Here is a 19,014-nt window from a genome sequence, read left to right as displayed (position 1 = left end):
GAGTACCCTTTTCGATTGTGGCCATAACGACGGCTGTAAGTTATAAATCAGTTGGTACGAGGTATACTACAAAATATAACCATTTTATGGAACCCAATAAATAAATCGTATGATAACTACAAGATACATCAGTATTCAACAAATTTATATTATATTTCAGATACTCTATTTCAGATACAAGAACTGTGAAATATATGTCATATATTTTAATAAGAATCCATGAGTTCCTTTAAAAAAAAGGATAGGGTACTTGTATGTTCGTACTCGAAAGTTGCCCTGCCCTGTCTTGTCTGTTAAAGATTTTTCACTTCTCTGGCCTGCCGAAAACAGATTTCTGTGCCACATTTTGGGGAGCCAGAGAGCCGAATTGACTTGTTGTCACGCCCCCTCATAACCTGGCCCCCTTTGGCGATCCAAAACGATCCGTTCCGTTCCGATCCAATCCCTTGCCTGTGACAGCGACATGCAAATTTATGAAAGCCGCTTGTGTTCCTTTTCGGATTGTTGTTGCACTGCATATCGTGTATTATTTTGTTGTTGTTTTTATTGTTGCTGTTATTGTTGTTGTTGTTGTTTATTGATGCCGTTGGCGGGACGGCAGAAACACGCCACTTCAGCCGAAGAAGTTAAAGCCGGGGGTATCTTGGGGCTTTGAGCTTGTTTTCGTGCGGAGAACGTTGTTAATAATTCGCTCGCATTACGCGCCGATCTCGAGGAAGATGTCGTCTTAATGACTTCATTAATATTGGATAAAACACAGCGCATTTGGTGGGGGTAAAGGGGTGGCAAGGGAAAAGTGCAGCCAAAGCAGGCCGAAAGGAAATGGCAAATGCAAAAAGGAGTCCGCCAAGAAGTTCGCGCTCAATTGCCGGAGTGCCGAAAACCCCAAAACCGAAATGCTTCACTTGCTGCGATTCAAGCTGAAGTCGCTTCACCTCTTCAAATTTTTTTTGTTGCCGTTTCCGCTGGGGTCGCAAATTGATGAGACAGCAACAATAGAGCTGCCTTTCTCTGTCTCGCCGTAATTAAAATTAATTCGAAACCCAAGCCGGTAAATCAGCGAGATAGCAAAACGCTTTGGGGAATTGTACACCTGATCAACGCGAGGAGCGGAAAATGTATTTAATATTAATTACAATCAAGCTGGCTTAGTGCTAGATTTATTGTCTGATAAATTGGCTGATGTGCGTTCTACACAGTTGCAGATACATAATTTAATAAGCTCTATGATTAGCCATTTAGCACTAAAGTTGTCGATTAAAGCTACAAACCATGACAAAATGTTATTACAATTTTGTTAAATTTCCTGCAGCTTTTCTCAATTATTAGTCTCTTTAACTGATAACCTAATTTATTTATTTCAGTGAAGGTAAATGTGTTTGGTTACAGTTTTGGCCAACGCATTTACGAGCTTCAACATCTTAAGTTTGCTTCTCGTTTAGTGCGCGCTCAATTTCATCGGTTTTAATTTAATAAACTCCTTCCCCACACTTTCAACTCAGCTGCATTTTCCTGGTATCAAAGCCATAAAACTTATAATGCACCATGGCAATATACACATCATCATCATCTGCGCGCTGCAGCTGCAAACTGAATCAGCAAAAGTGGAAGCGGTGGAGCAGCCTTATGTCACATCCGCGTGACGACATCAAGGCGAAATTAAAATAGCGACATTTTATTGAGTTGTCAGTTGCATGGAGCACATGCAAATGCAACAGGCCACGCCCCCCACAGCATCCTACCGCCTCCCCCAATCCACCCATCACAGCCAGTTCTGCCAGCCCACTTGCAGAACACACCCAAAAAAAAAAGAAAATGGGAAAAAAAAGAAGTAAACTGCGAAGCCAAAAAGAAAATAATTCATGCCACGGAGTAGAGGCGACACATGTGAGTGAGCCAAAGGATGAGGTGCTGATATCGCAACGCCCCACAGAGCAGCCTGCCTATATGGGAAACACCAGGAGAAATGCACTTCCAAGTAAATTAACCAAAGTTAAATATGAGTAATGAAAGCAAATAATATGGCCTATAATATCGATAATGTTTAAGCTTATACACAGGTCCTTTACATATATTATAAAGCATTAATGGGTCTTGTGTAATATTTAATATTTTTCTTTTAAAGAACAATTAACTAGTATATCATGCCTTTTTCCTGTGTTTTCCTTTCCAGCTCCACACATTCTCACATCAAAGACCACGATTTTTAATTCACAAATTGTACCAATATTTATGCCCAACCACGATTGTGGGCGTTAACCGCTTCCACGTTCGCAGTGGGTGTGGTCACCTTTGTAGATTTATATCCGCAGTTATTTTCTGCCAGTGCAGAGTTTATTTGTTAACCCTCGAGAGGGCAGGCGAACATTTCGCATAATTTGGCAGAAATTAAAAACGAGGGTAATATTCATATATATAACCATGTACGCGCCATATAATATCCATATCCATATGCATATACTTGATTATATGTACATATATATACGTATGTAGATCCGCATGCCTGCCAAACAAAAGAAGGGCGTTGAAATTGACACCTCGAGTGTAAAAGAACAGAGCCGGGGGAAAAAGGCGAGAAAAGGAAAAGCAAATAAAGGCCGCTGAAATAAAAACCCTTTTTTCGACAGGCCAACGAGAGGAACTTGGTCGGTGCGTCCTGCTGGCTTTCTAAAAAGTTCAGCGAAATATTCACACTCATGTACTAGCACGCTTTAGTAAAGAGAAGTACGTGAGGGTAGATAGAATACTTATAAGGGTGTTTCAAAATTATACAAGTTTTTAAAAGCTTAACATTCATATATTTAATGCTCCCTTGCATCTCAATTTAATTTTTATTTGGCTCAAGAATCCCATTAATTTATTTGGCTCAAAAATCCTATTATTTTATTTAGGCTCAAGAATAGTCTTTTTAGATGTCTTAGATAACTTTAAAGCGCCGTATGAATTAATTAGCATATTTAACCTTTCCTTATATCTTAAATGCAAAAATTCGAATTTCCTGTTCCGAAAATGAGTGCTTCCCATCCCTAGCCTGCATTCTCCTGATGAACAACGCACGTCTGGTGCGGACACACTTTGGCAATTCATTTAATTATTATATTATAACGCACACACTCTCACCTTCCTGCACACGGACACGTAGTGGGTACACACGCACACAGCTGCATGATAATAAAGAGGAAAACGACCATAAAACGCTCGCACAAAAGTGCCAGGAAACTTGTGTAATTCATATCGCATAAAGCCAAGGGGAAGACAGCTCATCAGGGGGCGGTGAAAGAGGGGTTGGGGAGGGGGCGGCACAACCGCAAGGCACAACTGACACACACAGATAGCCACCAGCACACACACACAAACATATATATTTTACATGGCTTTGACAATCGAATACGAATGCGAATCCGTTTCATCGTTCGCGTCCCTTGGCCATATCAATTGCACTGCGGCCGACAACGTTTGGCATTCTCTCCTCTTTTACCTTTAGTTTTTATTTCACTTAACTTTTTTTTTTGGTTTTTGGTACGAAAACCACAAAATTACATTGAGTTGGGACTGCCGCTGCTGCTGTTGGTGGTGTTGGCCCAAAGCCGAAAGCCGAAAGCCAAAAGCCCACAGCCCAATCGCAATCTCAACTTATCGCCGGCTCTGGTCATGTTAATTTTTAACCTCAGGCTTCAGCCGAATCGAAAGCTGATCGTATAAAATTACGCCTGACAGCGGACGCAGAGCGGTTATGTGGCCGAATCCGGGGGATTCATGGACTCTTGGTGACTAGGGGATCTCGGATCGGCGAACGGGGATCGGAGATCAGAGCTGAACTGAGAACCGCAAAAGGTGACACTCCGATGGTTTGGGCCGCTCCCCTGTCGCTGTCACTATATATAGATTACATATAGATATCGTACAGTTGCTGATCTCTGGCTGACTCTTTGGCTTTTTCTGCCGGGGTGGAAAGTAAAAGTAGCTGCTTGTGTTTATTTTGGTTATTCTGGTGCACTGATGCGTATTCTGGCAATTTTTGATAGCTTTCCGGGGGTTCTCCAGCAGTACAGTACACGAAATGCTTTTAAATTCCTTAAAACGCCCCTCTCTGCGCTTCTCAAAATGTTTAAGTACTTGTCATCACAATTGTTTCATGTCCTGCATTTCTTTCGTTATTTTTTAGGAGTGAGTAATGGCTAAATAAGACAAATACCTCGTTTAATTAAAACCACTAATAAGCAGAATAAATAATCTGATATGCAAGCCCCGCGGGAAACTTTCACCCGCTACAAAATCCTCTTTTGTAGCTCTCCAATTAACTTCTACCCCGTGGAAAATGCGGGAAATCTTTCCATCAATTTGCACGCAACTTTGCCAAATATGGCGAAACAAATGTGTGCCGCCATCAAATGCGTAGGGTGTGCAGTCTGGTATTGTGTTGGCCAACCCAAATAGCGAATACCGAAATCGCTGTGGGAATTAGCTGAAGAAACCAATGGCCAAAAGGCTTGGAAATTTGCGTGGGAGAGCGGTTACAGTTGATCGCTGATCGCTGACCGTTAAAGGGGATGACTGGACCGCCTGTTGATTTGCCAGCGATCAAAGACAACATAAATTGGGCAATAAAAATAGATTTGGTTGCCATAAATATGGAGCGGGTAATAAACACAAAATGTGACACAATCAAAACGGCAAGCGGCTCATTTATTGATAACAGTTGGAGACCAATCAACCAGTTGGCCAGAACGACTGTTGGCCAAAGGCCTCCAGAGATTGGCCAGCAACCGGTTGGCCAGCAATCGTTGAATATCTTACTGGTACTGGGCGTGTTTAGCATTTCGATTTCTATTTTTTTTCTTCATTCCTGTTTTTATGGCGCCAGCTTTAATAAGCATAAATAGCATACTTAATTGACAAATCAAAGGCAATTTGATAAATAAATGAATGGCAAGGCGCACGCAAATCGAATCGCATAGAGTGCAGCTCAGACTTTGCTAAATAAGAGTCACTTTGACTAATGAATCAATTTAGCCGGCTCCCGCCAAACTCAATCATCATGAAGTTCCTTATGCCCGATGAGCAGGCATGACTGTCTGATTATCGCATACCCCTCAATCGCATACCCCTTCGGACTGCGAACTAAGTTGAGTTGATTAGGGGAGCCCATTAATGGACACAGCTCACAGGATATGGGATACAAAGACTGTCCCAGACAGTTCACATGACGTCTCTTTCTGTTTGTTTGTTTGTTCGCTTCAGCCTCTCCCTTCAAATCTCTTCTTTTTAGTCGACGTTCCTCAATTAATTGCAGCAAGGCAACATAAAACAAAAACACAAACGAACAAAATAAAAAAAAAAACACAAAAAATTCAGAAAAACGAGTAAACACACAAGTAAAGCCAAATGAAATCAACGAACCCAGGCTGGCAACAAAAGCAAAAGCTTAAGCTAAAGTTGAAATATACCGTTTAATGCCCAATGGCCACGCCTACTTTTCCCACACTACACCAGCCAGCCAGTCATGGTGGGCGGGGGGTGGGGGGCGTGTGTGCGGCGGGGGTAAGTTGGGGAGTTGAGGGAGGTTGGGAAGAGGAGCGCTTAAAAATGCGTAAAAGAGTCAACTTTGACTGCAAACTGCAATGGGATGTTGTTTGAGTTGTTGTGATACCCTGTAGCAGGAAGCTCAGAAAGGGTATAAATGGTGAGAGAAGTGGGATGGACTTTATGTTAATAAGGCCTGGTACTTTTGTTAAATGAAGAAGTATGTATTACGAATGCAATCAATTGATATTATTTTAAAATATAAGAAGATATAATTTTAAAGTTGCAAAGTATAATTTTGTTTTGTTTCTAAGAATATGATTAGCGTAGTATTTCAATAACAACTATTATTAAATTTTTTATTTTTTATTGAAATATTTTTTAAGACATTAGAATTAGTTTAGTCTGCAGTAATCCCATGTCGATTTCTCATTTGCACTCCTACTCTAGTTGCTATGCAGTTTTAGCTTCACTTTTAGCATTTTGCAGTTTGTTTGCGCTATGTCTGTGTCTCCGAGTTGATTGCACCACCACCATCTCCACCACCAGCAGCAGCCACCCCTTGCACCACATGCACCACTTGCACCACCCGCCGCACCCAACTGCACTCTTATTGACAAACTTGTCGTTTTATGCCACTGATTAATAAATGAAAAGTTCTATCCAAGAAGCAGCTACATTCTTGCTGACTTTCTAGTTTCGGAAAATGTGCCAGTGCTTCAACTTTTGTTTTATTGTTTTTTGTTTTTGACAATGAAATTTTTGTAACATTGATTTTTAATTGCCCCGTGAAAGAAGTGCTGAGCAACACACGAATTTTGTGCAACTTATTATTCGATTTTTGCCAAGTCAAGAGCAGACGCCGGATTTGGTCATTTGAGAAGATCACGAAAAGTACTGGAGTTATGTAGGTAGGCACGTGCCGGAAAAATCGCACCTAACTGGCCGTCTAATAAACAAGTTTGCTGGCCAAGAAACGCGTGCTTCCCCTCATTTAGCTCATTTTTCTTATATATATATATATATTTTTTTTTTTGCTATCCGTGGGCCGCATTTTCCAGCTGCCTGGCTAATCGGTTGCGTAATCTTAAACGCGACGCGGCAATTGAAATGGATTGCGGTGTCTTCGCGTTTGGCTTTGGCTACCTGGAGAATCGGCAGCTGCCAGTGGCGTCTCCCCATCTCCCATCTCACATCCCCCATTCCCCGTTCAATATATGTGTTTAGATACGAGTATATGGCTTTTTCGAGGGAGTTGCGAAGCTTGTGGCCAGCTGTGTTTTGGCCTGTCAATGGGTATGACCCACAATCGATGCTCAAATTTCATTGCATTTTCCCCGTTCAATTTTGCTGGAATTTGTTTTCATTTCTGCGCCACACATATATGTACATATATATATGTATATATGTTTTTGTAAAATTAATTTTACGCCTGGCCGTCTTAACGCCATCCAGTCTGGCATGCTGGTGTATCCATGCTGGTGTGTGGCAAGAATAGTTGCAGGCAACTGCAGCTAATTGCAGCCAGTTGCAAAAATAAAGACAGCAGCGGATTAAGGCAGCAGTTGCGTTGGGATAATGTCAGGGCATTGGGGGAATGGGGGGGAATCGGAGGTTGGGGAGAATGTTGCGCCGTGGGTCATCATAAAAACATTATGGGGCGGCGCGCAAAAAGCAAACAAAAGCAGCAAAGTTACACCGAAGGAAACGAGATGTGCAAAGAGAAAGCCGAAGTTTTTTGTTGGGTTTAAGTAGAAGAAACTAAAAATGCATTTTACAAAATCTTTAAGTAATAAATAAAATATGGTTACATGTTGGAGTCAGGCAAATTATTAAACATTTGAAGAAATACATCAATAGATATTCATTTCTTACCTAAAAAGTTTTTGGCACGTCGAAAATTTAGTTTTTTTACTACCTGCTAATTACTAATTTCATTTGTTTGGTAACCTCCTTTTTCGTGGTAATTGTTTCCCTCAGTGCCACTGCAACTGGTGGAATTTTTCAAAGGAATTGCACCGATAGCAGCAGCTGCAGATGGCGTTGTCACTACTGCAGTTTGACAGGGCAACATGCGAGAATATGATGAGCTCGCCTGTCCCCATTCGCGGCTCCAGCTTCAGCTTCAGCTCCCAGTACTCATTCTATAGTCATACCCCTGCCGATCCCCCAAAACCCAACTCCATCTCCATCTCCATCCGCATCCATATTCCCCGTCCAAGCCCCATCTCCCACCCACATCTCCCATTCAGACCTCGCACTCCCTTGGGCATGACGAATGTGGAGTCTCTTGGGTGGGTGTGTTCATGGGTTCTCTTCTCAACTCGGTGCCTCCATAGGTTTTTTTTCTTCATATTTTATTCCATACTATTTTCATGTTTTCCTTTTCTTTGCAGAAAGGTCAGGTTGTTGTATTGCCTATTGTTGGCGTCACGCCGCCTCAGAGCCCCAAGTTGCCAGCGTGCGAACACGTTTCGCTTGAGGATTGGAGCGCACAGGTGTCTTGGCTCCACGTTGGACCCCTATTTCCACTGACCACCAAAAGGCAAAGCTGAGCCAAAACCCAGGTCGTCGGTGATTGGCTTTTAGCCGCTGTCGCCTGTCAAAGCTGGCTGGCGTTTTTGGATTTATTTTTAATAAAACTGATGTCATTTATTGCTGTACGTTTATTGTTTATTGTTGCTAAATGGCTGTCGAAGAGGCACGAACATTCTCAGCCATGCTATACCCACACACATTACATATATATATAAATAAATATATATATATTTATTCGCGTGGGCTGGCGTGAGATTGTGACTACAGGGTGTAACGAGATACTTCATCGATGTAAGGCAAACAATGTAAAGACTTTACTGTGCGAAACTCGATGTCAAGGGCAGCAGAAACTCTGCGACACAAATGCTTTTGCAAAAAAGTTACAAGCAATAATTCCAAACTGTCATTAAATTACCATTGAATTCAATTGAATCTAATAATAAGCTATTGTCTTTAAATATACAAAGTAAACAATGGCTTGTATTTTTATAATATATTATTAAAGTGATTGAATAGAACTATGCATGCTAGCATTAGTCCTATGATAATAAGTGCGTAGATCAAGAGTCATGTGACCTCAAAAAGATGTATATTTTTTATTTTTTAACATAGAGATCCTTAAAAAAATCCCAAGCCAAGACAATTCCCGCTCAGCTGGAGCTGTCAGCGTTGAGCACTCCATCCAAGACGTGCTCGTCTCAAAGTAAAAGGAAAGCTCTGCCGCGCTGCACTTGCTGCACTTCAGTTGCAGGCAGCTCGACTGCTCTTGGCGAATATGTATCCATGTGTAGTATGGCGTACGGAGTATGGCGTATGGCGTATCCGTGGGCCACCTTGATGTGTCATCACTTGAGAGCGGTAGCCGGAGTCGAAAGTCGCAAACAGAACATCTCAATGCGGTTTTCCTTCGGCAGCCGAACGCATTTTGCCAGCCACTCGAGTTCAACGATTATGAGAAATGTGTAACAGACGTGACTTTGATGTTGATGCGCCAACATCCAGACAGTTTGGGAGCTGACAGAAGCTGCAGCTCCTCCGATCTGGAGCAGCTGTCGCATCTATCGATGGCTGCTTGTAATGCAGTTTTAATAGCCGCCAAAAGGCATTCAAAAGCATTCTGGCCCTGACCTTATTTTTGTGGGCCGAGTTTGAGACTCTCGTTTTTCATCGTTTCGATTGCGTGCGTATGGCATTTTCGCATCCATAATTAAAATGTGTGCGGCAAGTGGCAATTTTTAATTACACCAGATAAACTTTTTCATAACCATCAACCATCGTAGTTCGAACCCCAAAGAGCTACAAAATGTGCCGACCACCCGGCGTGGACTCATCGAATATAAATACGAGGTAGCAGCTGAGGATCGCCGGGGGCGACTATTAAACTTTTGTTAATTATCGCGATAAGGCAACAAGTTGTTGGCGCTACAGTTGGAACTGCCTCGGATGTTTGATGCCAGCTGCCTCTGTATATTCATATTTCTTGTTCATATTGTGCACGTTTTTTTTTTTGTTCGTATTGATTATGCTGTTTGGCTTTGATGTGCCGGTGTTTGAGTTTCAACTTTAGCCCCAGCGATGGCTAATTGAAATGCACAGAGATGAAATCTGTGCGATGATTGATGGTGCAGCCATAAAGATGTTTACATTAAAACAACTGACTATTTATTGAAAAAAAAAAGAATGGGGGAAAACTACTATAAATTGACCTCGATTTGGAAAATCGAATCTAATGGGTCTTTACTTATATTTAATAATCATATTATATTATAATCATTAACATAGCATTGTTACTAATTTAATTGTTTATAAATGGATTGTGAAATGTGGATTCATGTGGGCATGAATACATTTATTTTAACAAGTTTGCTTGGCATTTTCCCAAAGGAATTTCAAGACACATCTGTGAAACTTTCCTAGCCCCTGCATCCGCCTTTCAACTTTAACCTCTTCGCGCACTTTTCTCGCTTTTGGCGACTAATTGAAATGCATGGTGGCATAAATATGAAATCTTCTAATTGGCTGCGATCGCCGCTGTTAGTGCATTTTGTCTCTTATTTTTTTCTGCTTTTTTTTTGCTTTTGTGGCACGTTGTCTGGCATGCAGTTACCTGCATTCGATCCCCCATCGCACCTGACCCCGCCATAATCCGTCCGCCGACGGCATGCACTTCCTTTTTGGGCTCTTCCATCGCCGCAAAGACGACGCATAGAAATTTTCTTTATAAATCAGTTGTTGTAGCTGCAAGTTGAATGTTGTTTTGTTGTTTTGCGGTTGTTCGAACGTTCAACGCTCGCCGGCTCGCTGAAAAGCCGCAAAGCAGCAGTGCAGCAAAGCTGAGAAGCAGCCAAGCAGTACAAGCAAAGTACAAAGCAAGTTGTTAAAATTCCTGTTTAAAGTTTTGTACGCACATGCAATGGCCTCGCCAGCTTCCTCTGGCCCTCATACCCAATCCCTCCTAGCCAACTTCAAAGGAAGCTGCTGCTGCTGCTGATGCTGCTGCTGCCGCTGCTGCATGTTTGCATTAAAGACGCATTTTGTTTGCCCAGCAGATCGGAGAAACGATGACGACGACGACTAAGACGACGACGACGACGAGGATGATGATGAGGACGTCCGCAGCGTGTTAGAATACACAACATGTAAGCCAACAAAACAGTTGGGGCCACTCATAATCAGGTTTTAGCCACAAACTGAACTGAGCTGCGCTGAGCTGAGGCTTCTTTCTCCGATGGCCGGATTGGATTCGATCCGTGGCCCCTGCATAAAGGGAGTATTGGACACAACATCGAATCCGAACAGCCAAACAGTGTCGGCGGCTCTTGGGCTTATTGCCTGCGCATGATTGCACAAAGGAGCAGCCGCAACTAGGCACAGGCACAGTGGCCTGGGAAACTATCTACAAAAATATGAGATACCTAGATATTTTGTAGAATCTTTAGCAAAAAAGTCGAAAGCTTTCATACCAAGTCGTAGATGTGGCTTTAATATCAGCAGGTTATATTACATCAAAACTTTATACCATAGTTTGGAGTCGCTATAAAAACTTGGTTTTAAGTGCATTAAAATGTTTAATTTTTGTACAAGGAAGGTTATTCCCATTACCTTAGCTTAGTAATGAAAATTTGGTAATCCAAGAGATATTACCATCCCACAGTGACTGGGCCGCCGATAGCGTAACTCTCAGGTGGCCCAAAGTCAGAGAATAGCCAAGAAATCGACTGGGGCGGGACGCTTTTGGCCGCTTGGGCTAACTAAACAATTATGGCAACGGCTTGGCGATCGCCCAGCGACAACGTCTACAGAGGACAACAACTTCGATGATGAGCATGAGGATGAGGATGAGGATGCGGATGATGATCATGATGAGTGCGGATAGACTGGAGCAGGGACTTGGGGGATAAATGCAGTTGGGTGTGCAGGGTGGAGGGAGGCTGGAGCTCTGTTCGCTGTGGCACATCCTCCGCTAGTCCATCTAACTATCCTCGTATCTATGCATCTATACTTATTTGTATTATTCTGCTTTGTTTTCACTCGCCCGGCATTCAGTTTCTCAGCTGCCTACACAGAACAAAATTAACTACGATAATGCTATGTTAACTATACGATTATATACAATATTATATAGATTCAAAGTTGATTTGTAAAAACCGTAAGCTTACCAATAAGAAATTGTATCAAATATATTATTCTCAGCTAATTAAGTATAGAGCTATAGGATTCTTCTGTACTTAAATATTGTTGAAATTGATTGATTTTCGTGTACATTTGTTGCGCGGTGTGCGATTTATCCCCTCACTCCTTCTATCATGCTTTCTGTTGATTTTTTGCCATTGTTGGCTTTTTGTTTTATTTATAGTTAGTTTGGATTTAACACTCGCTTGTTTAGCCAGCTTGGGTTACCTCCGCCCAACATCTCTGCATCGCATTGCTGATGATGCCTGCGAGCTTAAAATCGTCATAAATGCATGGTTACCCACACAAGAGCAAAATGTAGAAAGAAACACACACACACACACACACACTCGCAGGATGCAGACGATGCAGGGTAATTGCAGCAGCGAGGGCTGCTTTAGAAGTTCTCAAGGATCTTGTAGTATCTCAATCCGCTGGTAATCTGGCAGAACTATCGCAGAAACCCCCGCCACATCTGTCTCATTCATATGGAGATGGAGCCAAATGCAAGCGAGTTTATGTGTTTTAGTTTTTATTTTCCTCATATTCGAGTGGCGTTTTTGTGGCTGCTTTTCTTTAGTTTGTTCCGTGTGGTTTTATTTTATTTAGTTTTCTTTTCTACCCACCCCTTTGTTTTTTGCAGTGCCAGGTTTTTGTTGCGGTTTTCACGTGTTGCTATTTCTGCAATTTTTTTTTTTTTGCGTTTCTTGGCAATTTGTTCTTGTGTTTTTGTTGTGACTACTGCCATGAATAAGCAGCAAAATAAAAATATAAACAAAAACACCCGCCCCACCCACTGACCCTCCTGCTTCTTTTTCTTGTTCAGCTGCTGGCGATTTTTGTGCTAATAATTCAGCATTTGTTTCCATTTTATTTTTTGTTCTGTTTGGAGTGACTTTTTTGTGTGGCTCTATGTTGCGCTTGTTTTTAGCTACTTTTTTGTGTTTGCTTGTGTATTTTTGTCTTTGCCAGCTTTGCAAAATTGTTTATATGTTTTTTTGTTTTGTTACTATACACATTTTTTGCCCTTGCCGGCTTTAGTTTGCCCGCTCAAACATTGTAAATTATTTGCTGGTAGCAGCATACATAAATATAGATACAATTTATCAACTCGGATGAGTTAGAGCTTAGCCGGCCTCTGTTTATTTATCTTTTGTTGGGTTTTTTTCTCTCGCTTTTTTGTTACTCTGTTTTATTTACAGCATCGGCTCGTTTATCAAAGTTTGAGCCTCAGATGGGGACATCATCACTTAATAATATTGACACTTCTATACAAAGAGCACCATACCGAATGGCTCGAATGGCATGGGTATAGAGTTCCAAAAGACGATTACGAGCTGAAAACGATGGCAGAGACACACACAGATGCCGATTCAAAGATACAGATACACAATCACAAAATTAAGTGATTATGTTAACCGGTTCGATTTTTTCCTCGTCGTTGTCTCGGTTTTTGCCATTCGTTCGTTCGGGTACCAAAACAGAAATTTACATCAAAATTAACTTGTTATGTGGGCAACAACAACAGCAGCAGCAGCATCAGCAGCAATAACAAGAACTACGGCGAGGAGCTGAAAACTGAACTGAACTGAAACCAAAACTTGGGCCTCCGAGCTGACAGCCTCTTCAAAAGATCTCCATCTCCATCCTCAGCTCCAGTTCTTCTTCTCACAGCCAATCTTGTATAATTTCGAAATTAGAGCTCATCATCAGCCCATATCAAAGTCGTTCTTTGGCGTCGGCGTATTCTTTATTCTTTGTCTCGGTAGATATAGAAAAAGCATTCCCCTTCGTTCACAGAATTGTTTTCATTCTTCAAAATTATCTAAACAGCATAAACTCTGGTTGGTGGAATTTATTTCACAATCATAGATAAGATGAAATTAGCAAAATTTGTATTCATTTTGATTATACAAAAATGTTCGTAGTGTCGATTGAAATGGTATTTGATTAGACACATCACATAAATTTGGCAAGAATATGTTGCTCATTAAAGGAGCTCATTTTGATCATTTTCATACATTTTAAGTAGGCAGATACAGTTTTGATAACCTTAGCATTCTATGTATATGCATTCATCCAACACATTATTCAATACATTTTACATTCGCTCAGATTGAATGTGTCAAATGAATATTAATGTGTTTTAACATATGTAATATATGCCACTACCCAGTTTGTGCCTAAATAGATGTCCCTAACACACTTTATATCGTTACTAGAATATATTAATTAGACTGCAGTTAACTTGTTAGTATAATCCATGTATTCTTGCATTTGGAATTACCTCGCAAAACGATTTTGTGCCCATTCATTTATTAAACCCTAATTGGATTCGTATGGCAAAGTTCTCCTTACGAAAACTCATTATAATATCTGGCCAAGTTAATACAATTTGCCAATGAGCACGTGTAATTAATATTTAACGCAAGTATGTCCTGATTAAGATTCAGAGACTAACTGCTTGGCATAACTTTTTGGCAGCTGCAATTATATCAACCATACGCCGTGTTGACTGTGTTGGCAAGGCAAAAGTTTCAATTAAAGGGCAAAGTTCAATTCCCTTACAACAACTGTCTGCTGTCTATACATATATATATTAATTATAATATAAATGAGCAAGCTCAGCTGAATCCATCAGCATAATGGGCGATAGAGATAAGGATAACACATTGGATGGCAATAGAAATCTCTAATTAAAGCCTTGACAATAGTTGACAAGAAAAAGCTGGGGAACTCGGACTGCTGGGAAGCCACTAAGCGGCTCACTCTTGGCCCAGACATCAAGATCTGGGCAAACAAAGGTGTCTGGGTGCGGGATGATGGCTGTCTGGGTCTGGTTAACTCAGTGGGGAAGTCGTAGTCGCTACAGCTCCAGCTCCATAGATATTTCACCCTCGTTGAGGCTTGTTTCATTCATGGGCTGTGTTTTGTTTTTCCCTCGTTTTTATTTTACTAGCTACACACATGCGAGGGAAAAAATATGGTATGCAAAAAAAAAAAAAGGGTTGCCACCAACCACCAAAACCTCACAGAATCCCGGGGAACAAATACTTGAAAAGGGTCTCAAGTTCAAGTGCAGTCTCCATCTTGGGCTTCCTTCCTGCTGAATGTCTAGACTTCCACACCAGACAGACGACGACTAAGACAATCGGCCAGCGGATTTGAATAAACATTAGAGAAAGAAAGAATAAACGACACATGAAAGACACATTTGTTTATGCAAAATGCCTCGGAACAGTGCGAATTATAATAGCCCTGGGCTCATAAATTAAGTTCCCTATTTTGAACCTAAACTCAGAGTTGGGTCGCTGTCTATTGACCGCGAGTGACCGAGTACGTGTTGCAAATTTGTTTCGAAAATCTAAAAATTTGTCGGACGGAAGTCGCCACGTTCGTGAGCTTAGGGCACCGAGTTAAAAGTTAAGAACTGTTGGCTAAGGGCAGCTGCTTATCGGGGTATGCCTCTTGCTGACCTTGTGCTGCTTTTCCTCTTGCACAATCATTTTTTTGTATTTTCTGTATTTTTTTATGATGTTTATGGCTGTTGCAGCAAGTAACATGGCCTGACTTGGTCACACAAAAGTGGCAAAAAAGTAAATTTGTTTTTCCCCCATTTTGTGGGTTTATATGTTTGTCTGCAGTGAGCCAAGTTTGCCAAAGAAAAAGTTTTGTCACTTTGGAGCTGACATTGGACATTTAAGCACGTTTAAAGTAAGGGCTCCCACAGCAGAATAATCTCTAGTTGGCAGATAAACAATTATGCGAATAGTTTAGATTGGAGTTTGTCGAGTTGCTTAAATAGAAGATTTGCTGATAGATGCAATGGAATCTTTTACTTAGGTATCAGTATATGGCTTTATTGTATCTTTTGTATCTTCTCTCATTTGTTACATATATGTATGGCTTTACTTATATATTTCTTTTTTCAATGTCAAGTAATTAATCTTTGGTACTCTGATTACCACAGCAAATAGAGTAACTAATGTCAGTGTAAATCACCTGTTAAGTTTTCCGCTCATTAACCACGATATTACAGCCAAATCTGGACCTAAAAACGCTAAGAACAATAAACAACTGGGCCATTAAATCACGCCCTTGTAAAGTGGCCCTAATGTCTGCGTAGTCATTCTGATGTTGGCCTAGTTAATAATACATTAGGCCAAACATTACACACTCATCGCCGGGCCAATGCCAAAATGTTGGCTATAAGCCATGTAAAACGCCAGTTGAATTGTCAATTTATACGAAATTGTCAACAATTAACATTTAACAAAAGCACACACACACGCGAGAGGAAGTGGAGCGATTTGCGCCAGTCAGATAAGGCCAAAATGCTGTCAACTGTCAAATTTAATCATACCATAAAACGCAGGCTATAAAAAGCCAGCTACGAGATATAAGATACAAGATACAATGTGCGAGCTGCGAGATGCAAAGCAAAGGAAAACAAAAGCTGACTGACTGACTGACTGACATTATTTTGGCATGTTTTGAAGCTTATGACAAACGCCAGCTAGAGTTACTTTTTTCGATGTCAGTGTCATTATCGTGTGAACTATTTGCATTATGACTTGCTTTTACTTAGATTCTTTCCATCTAACAAAAGAATTGGCCAGCAGCAATGGCTAATTATCCTGATGGACTTACCTTCACAGTGGACCGCGTCAGTTAGTCTAATGCGAATGGCAGCCGACTTCCGTTTCCGCTGTCCGTTTGGCAGAAAAGTATCCAATTAGATTTTTCCCAAACAGCTGCGCAGGCGTCACCGCGAAAAGGGGGGAAAATTGGCGGGGAAAATGCGAAAATGCGAAACTTTTGCCACAACTTTTCCCAACGCTGCAGTGATTTTTCAATTTGTTGCTTTGCACTTGTTGTGAATTTTTCATTCAATGGATTTTATGCAGGCAGATGGATTTTAATATTTAATATTCTGCTATTTGCTTTATTTTGCATACAACTTTTCTCTTTGGCACTTGAATGGGTTTTAAAAATAAATATTTGCATATGTTAGGTGTTTTTATTACATACGTATACTCGTATGTAATTCGGTAAAACCAGGCACTTTTTATAGCACTATTTTCGCGCAAGTCGACAAATGGTTTTTTGAATAAAAATGTGTGAATTCCCCAAATGGGACTTGTAATATTTATACACCGGATAGAATGACAGTTGGGCTTTCGCGAAATTCTCGCCGCTGATGCGAATGCGAATTGCAGACGGCCGCGGAAATGCGTTGTACGAACGTCAGAAAGCGCTCAACTTGAACTGAACGCAAAAGTATCTCGAACCGAACGTATCTGAATCTTTTTCCAGCATAAGCGGCGGCAGCGCTGCCGGCGTCGTCGTCGACAACAACATAGCCACGGCGGACCGTTTGGCAAACGGGCCACTCGTTTCCGGCCCGTTCCGTTCCACTCGTTCCGCAAACCGGCTTGCGCATGTTTGAGTGCCAGCGGAACGAGTGGCATGGAGAACTGGTTTCGTTTCGAGTGAATTTCGGAGTTAATTACTCAATTATGCTGCAATGCACTCAAAGAAAACGTAGCACTTTATATGAGTAGATCTAGTAGTTGCATTAATTGAGTTTGCTCAGATATGGAATTTACATATGTGGTCGAATTTCAAATGCTTGCACTTCATTTAAGATAGTTTTCAAGTTTGTGGTCCGAATATTTGTGGAATATTCAAAATTATGTTGTTAAGCTTATCCAAGTTCCTAAGAACTATTTTCTATTTCAGTGAAAGTTCGTTTTATGTTTTTCCGAGTGTACCCCAAAATAGGCACTTGACATGTGGCCAGTATGTAAGCAAGATATGCAATTTAGTGGTTGTGTTTTAGAAATTTATTGTTTTTTATCGGCCAGAGTTCACAGGTAGATGGCAATTGAGATTTTTCACTTCTTTACAATGTTTTAGCGCTGGATTTATGGCCGAGGCGTCAATTTGATGAGCGTGTGAAATGCTGGGATGCGAAGGGATAGACTCTGGATTGATGGATCCCGTCGGTCAGGTGGACTCTAATTAGGTTGAGCTACGGATATGACCTCCAATCAACCTGAAATGCTCAGCTGCAATGCAGTGGGAAAAATTCTAGATGTATTTCCTATTTGTTTATTAATCAATGGCTAAACAAGATCTAAGCAGTTATGGATATATGTTCAATATATTGGCAAATCAAGTGTACTATATAAATGTCATTAAGTATCTGACGCGACTAAAGTGGCTTTTTGTCAAGTGTAAGTTTTCCACAGCTGTCTTCTCTAAAAATTGCAGTGCTGAGCGTGCAATTCACGTCACAGCATTAACATCCATAAATATTTATGTGACGAACTGGAGTCCTACCATTCCAGGAAATCCTCATCCTCGTCTTTGGTCCCAACCTCTCCTCAATCCACTCCCTTGGCTAATTTAGTGTTTCTACTCAAATTCTTTCACTTTGCAAATTTGTTACGGTACTTTTTCCGGCTCCTAAGCTGGCCAACTCCTCAAGCTTCCAGGCTACAATAAAAAAAAAAAAAACAAAAAGAAAACGCCAGAGTGCAAACATATTTATGCGAACCAACGTGGTCTCGCACTTCAAGGCGATGCCGCCGAGTTACAAGGAGGGTATGGGCATGAGAGTACAAGTATCTGTGACAAGTGTCTTTCATTAGCATAAGTAAATCTCGTCGAAATCCTCAAATTTATTTGTCAACACTTGACAATTTCATTGTTGACGTCTCCTCGGCAGGCGCAGCTGTAAACGGGTTGGATGCCACCAGCAACATTTCCAGCCAGCAAATCATGATTTGTGTCTTGCATGTCAGTTTGGCATGGCCAAGCCTTCAACATCTCGGTGCTATTGGTAAAAAGACAACAGGCCAACACAATGCAAATGCTCGAGAAAGGTCGATGGGGATGGGGATGGAGATGGGTGATGGGTAGATGGAGATCGAGAGATGGGGAGTTGGGGGGCCTGCAGATGGACAAGTGTCGCTTTGAGACCCAAACTCCGGCTTAAATCAAAGACAAATATTTAACAGCAAACGGTCAGCAGTGGCTCACTCGGCATCTCCACGATTTTCCATTTTCTTTGGTTTCTACTACCCAAAAAAAAAACAACGTGGAAAGAAAAGTCTGATTTGTGCTAGATTTTCTTTGCAGTTTTGCATACCTCTCTATTTTTGTCTATACTAATTTTTCTTGGCTTCTTGTGTCTAACCAGTGGAGCTTTACGGCCATGCTGTGTAGTTAAATATTTTATGTCATATTTTTATGCCCATATCAAAGTTTTCCATT

At 41.1% G+C, this 19,014-nt stretch overlaps 1 protein-coding gene across 1 annotated transcript in view; it reads right to left on the bottom strand.

Moving 5' to 3' along the window:
* Positions 1 to 16,997, bottom strand: part of LOC6533205 — a 62,462-nt gene extending 45,465 nt beyond the window's left edge. The window contains exon 1 of the mRNA XM_002093895.4: positions 16,384 to 16,997. The gene's annotated coding sequence lies outside the window, so the exon portion shown is untranslated. The remainder of the gene's footprint in view (positions 1 to 16,383) is intronic.
* Positions 16,998 to 19,014: the final 2,017 nt, after the last annotated feature.

The sequence above is a fragment of the Drosophila yakuba genome, chromosome 3L, assembly GCF_016746365.2.
Source record: "Drosophila yakuba strain Tai18E2 chromosome 3L, Prin_Dyak_Tai18E2_2.1, whole genome shotgun sequence".
Taxonomy (NCBI): domain Eukaryota; kingdom Metazoa; phylum Arthropoda; class Insecta; order Diptera; family Drosophilidae; genus Drosophila; species Drosophila yakuba.
This window is presented reverse-complemented; position numbering and strand designations above follow the sequence as displayed.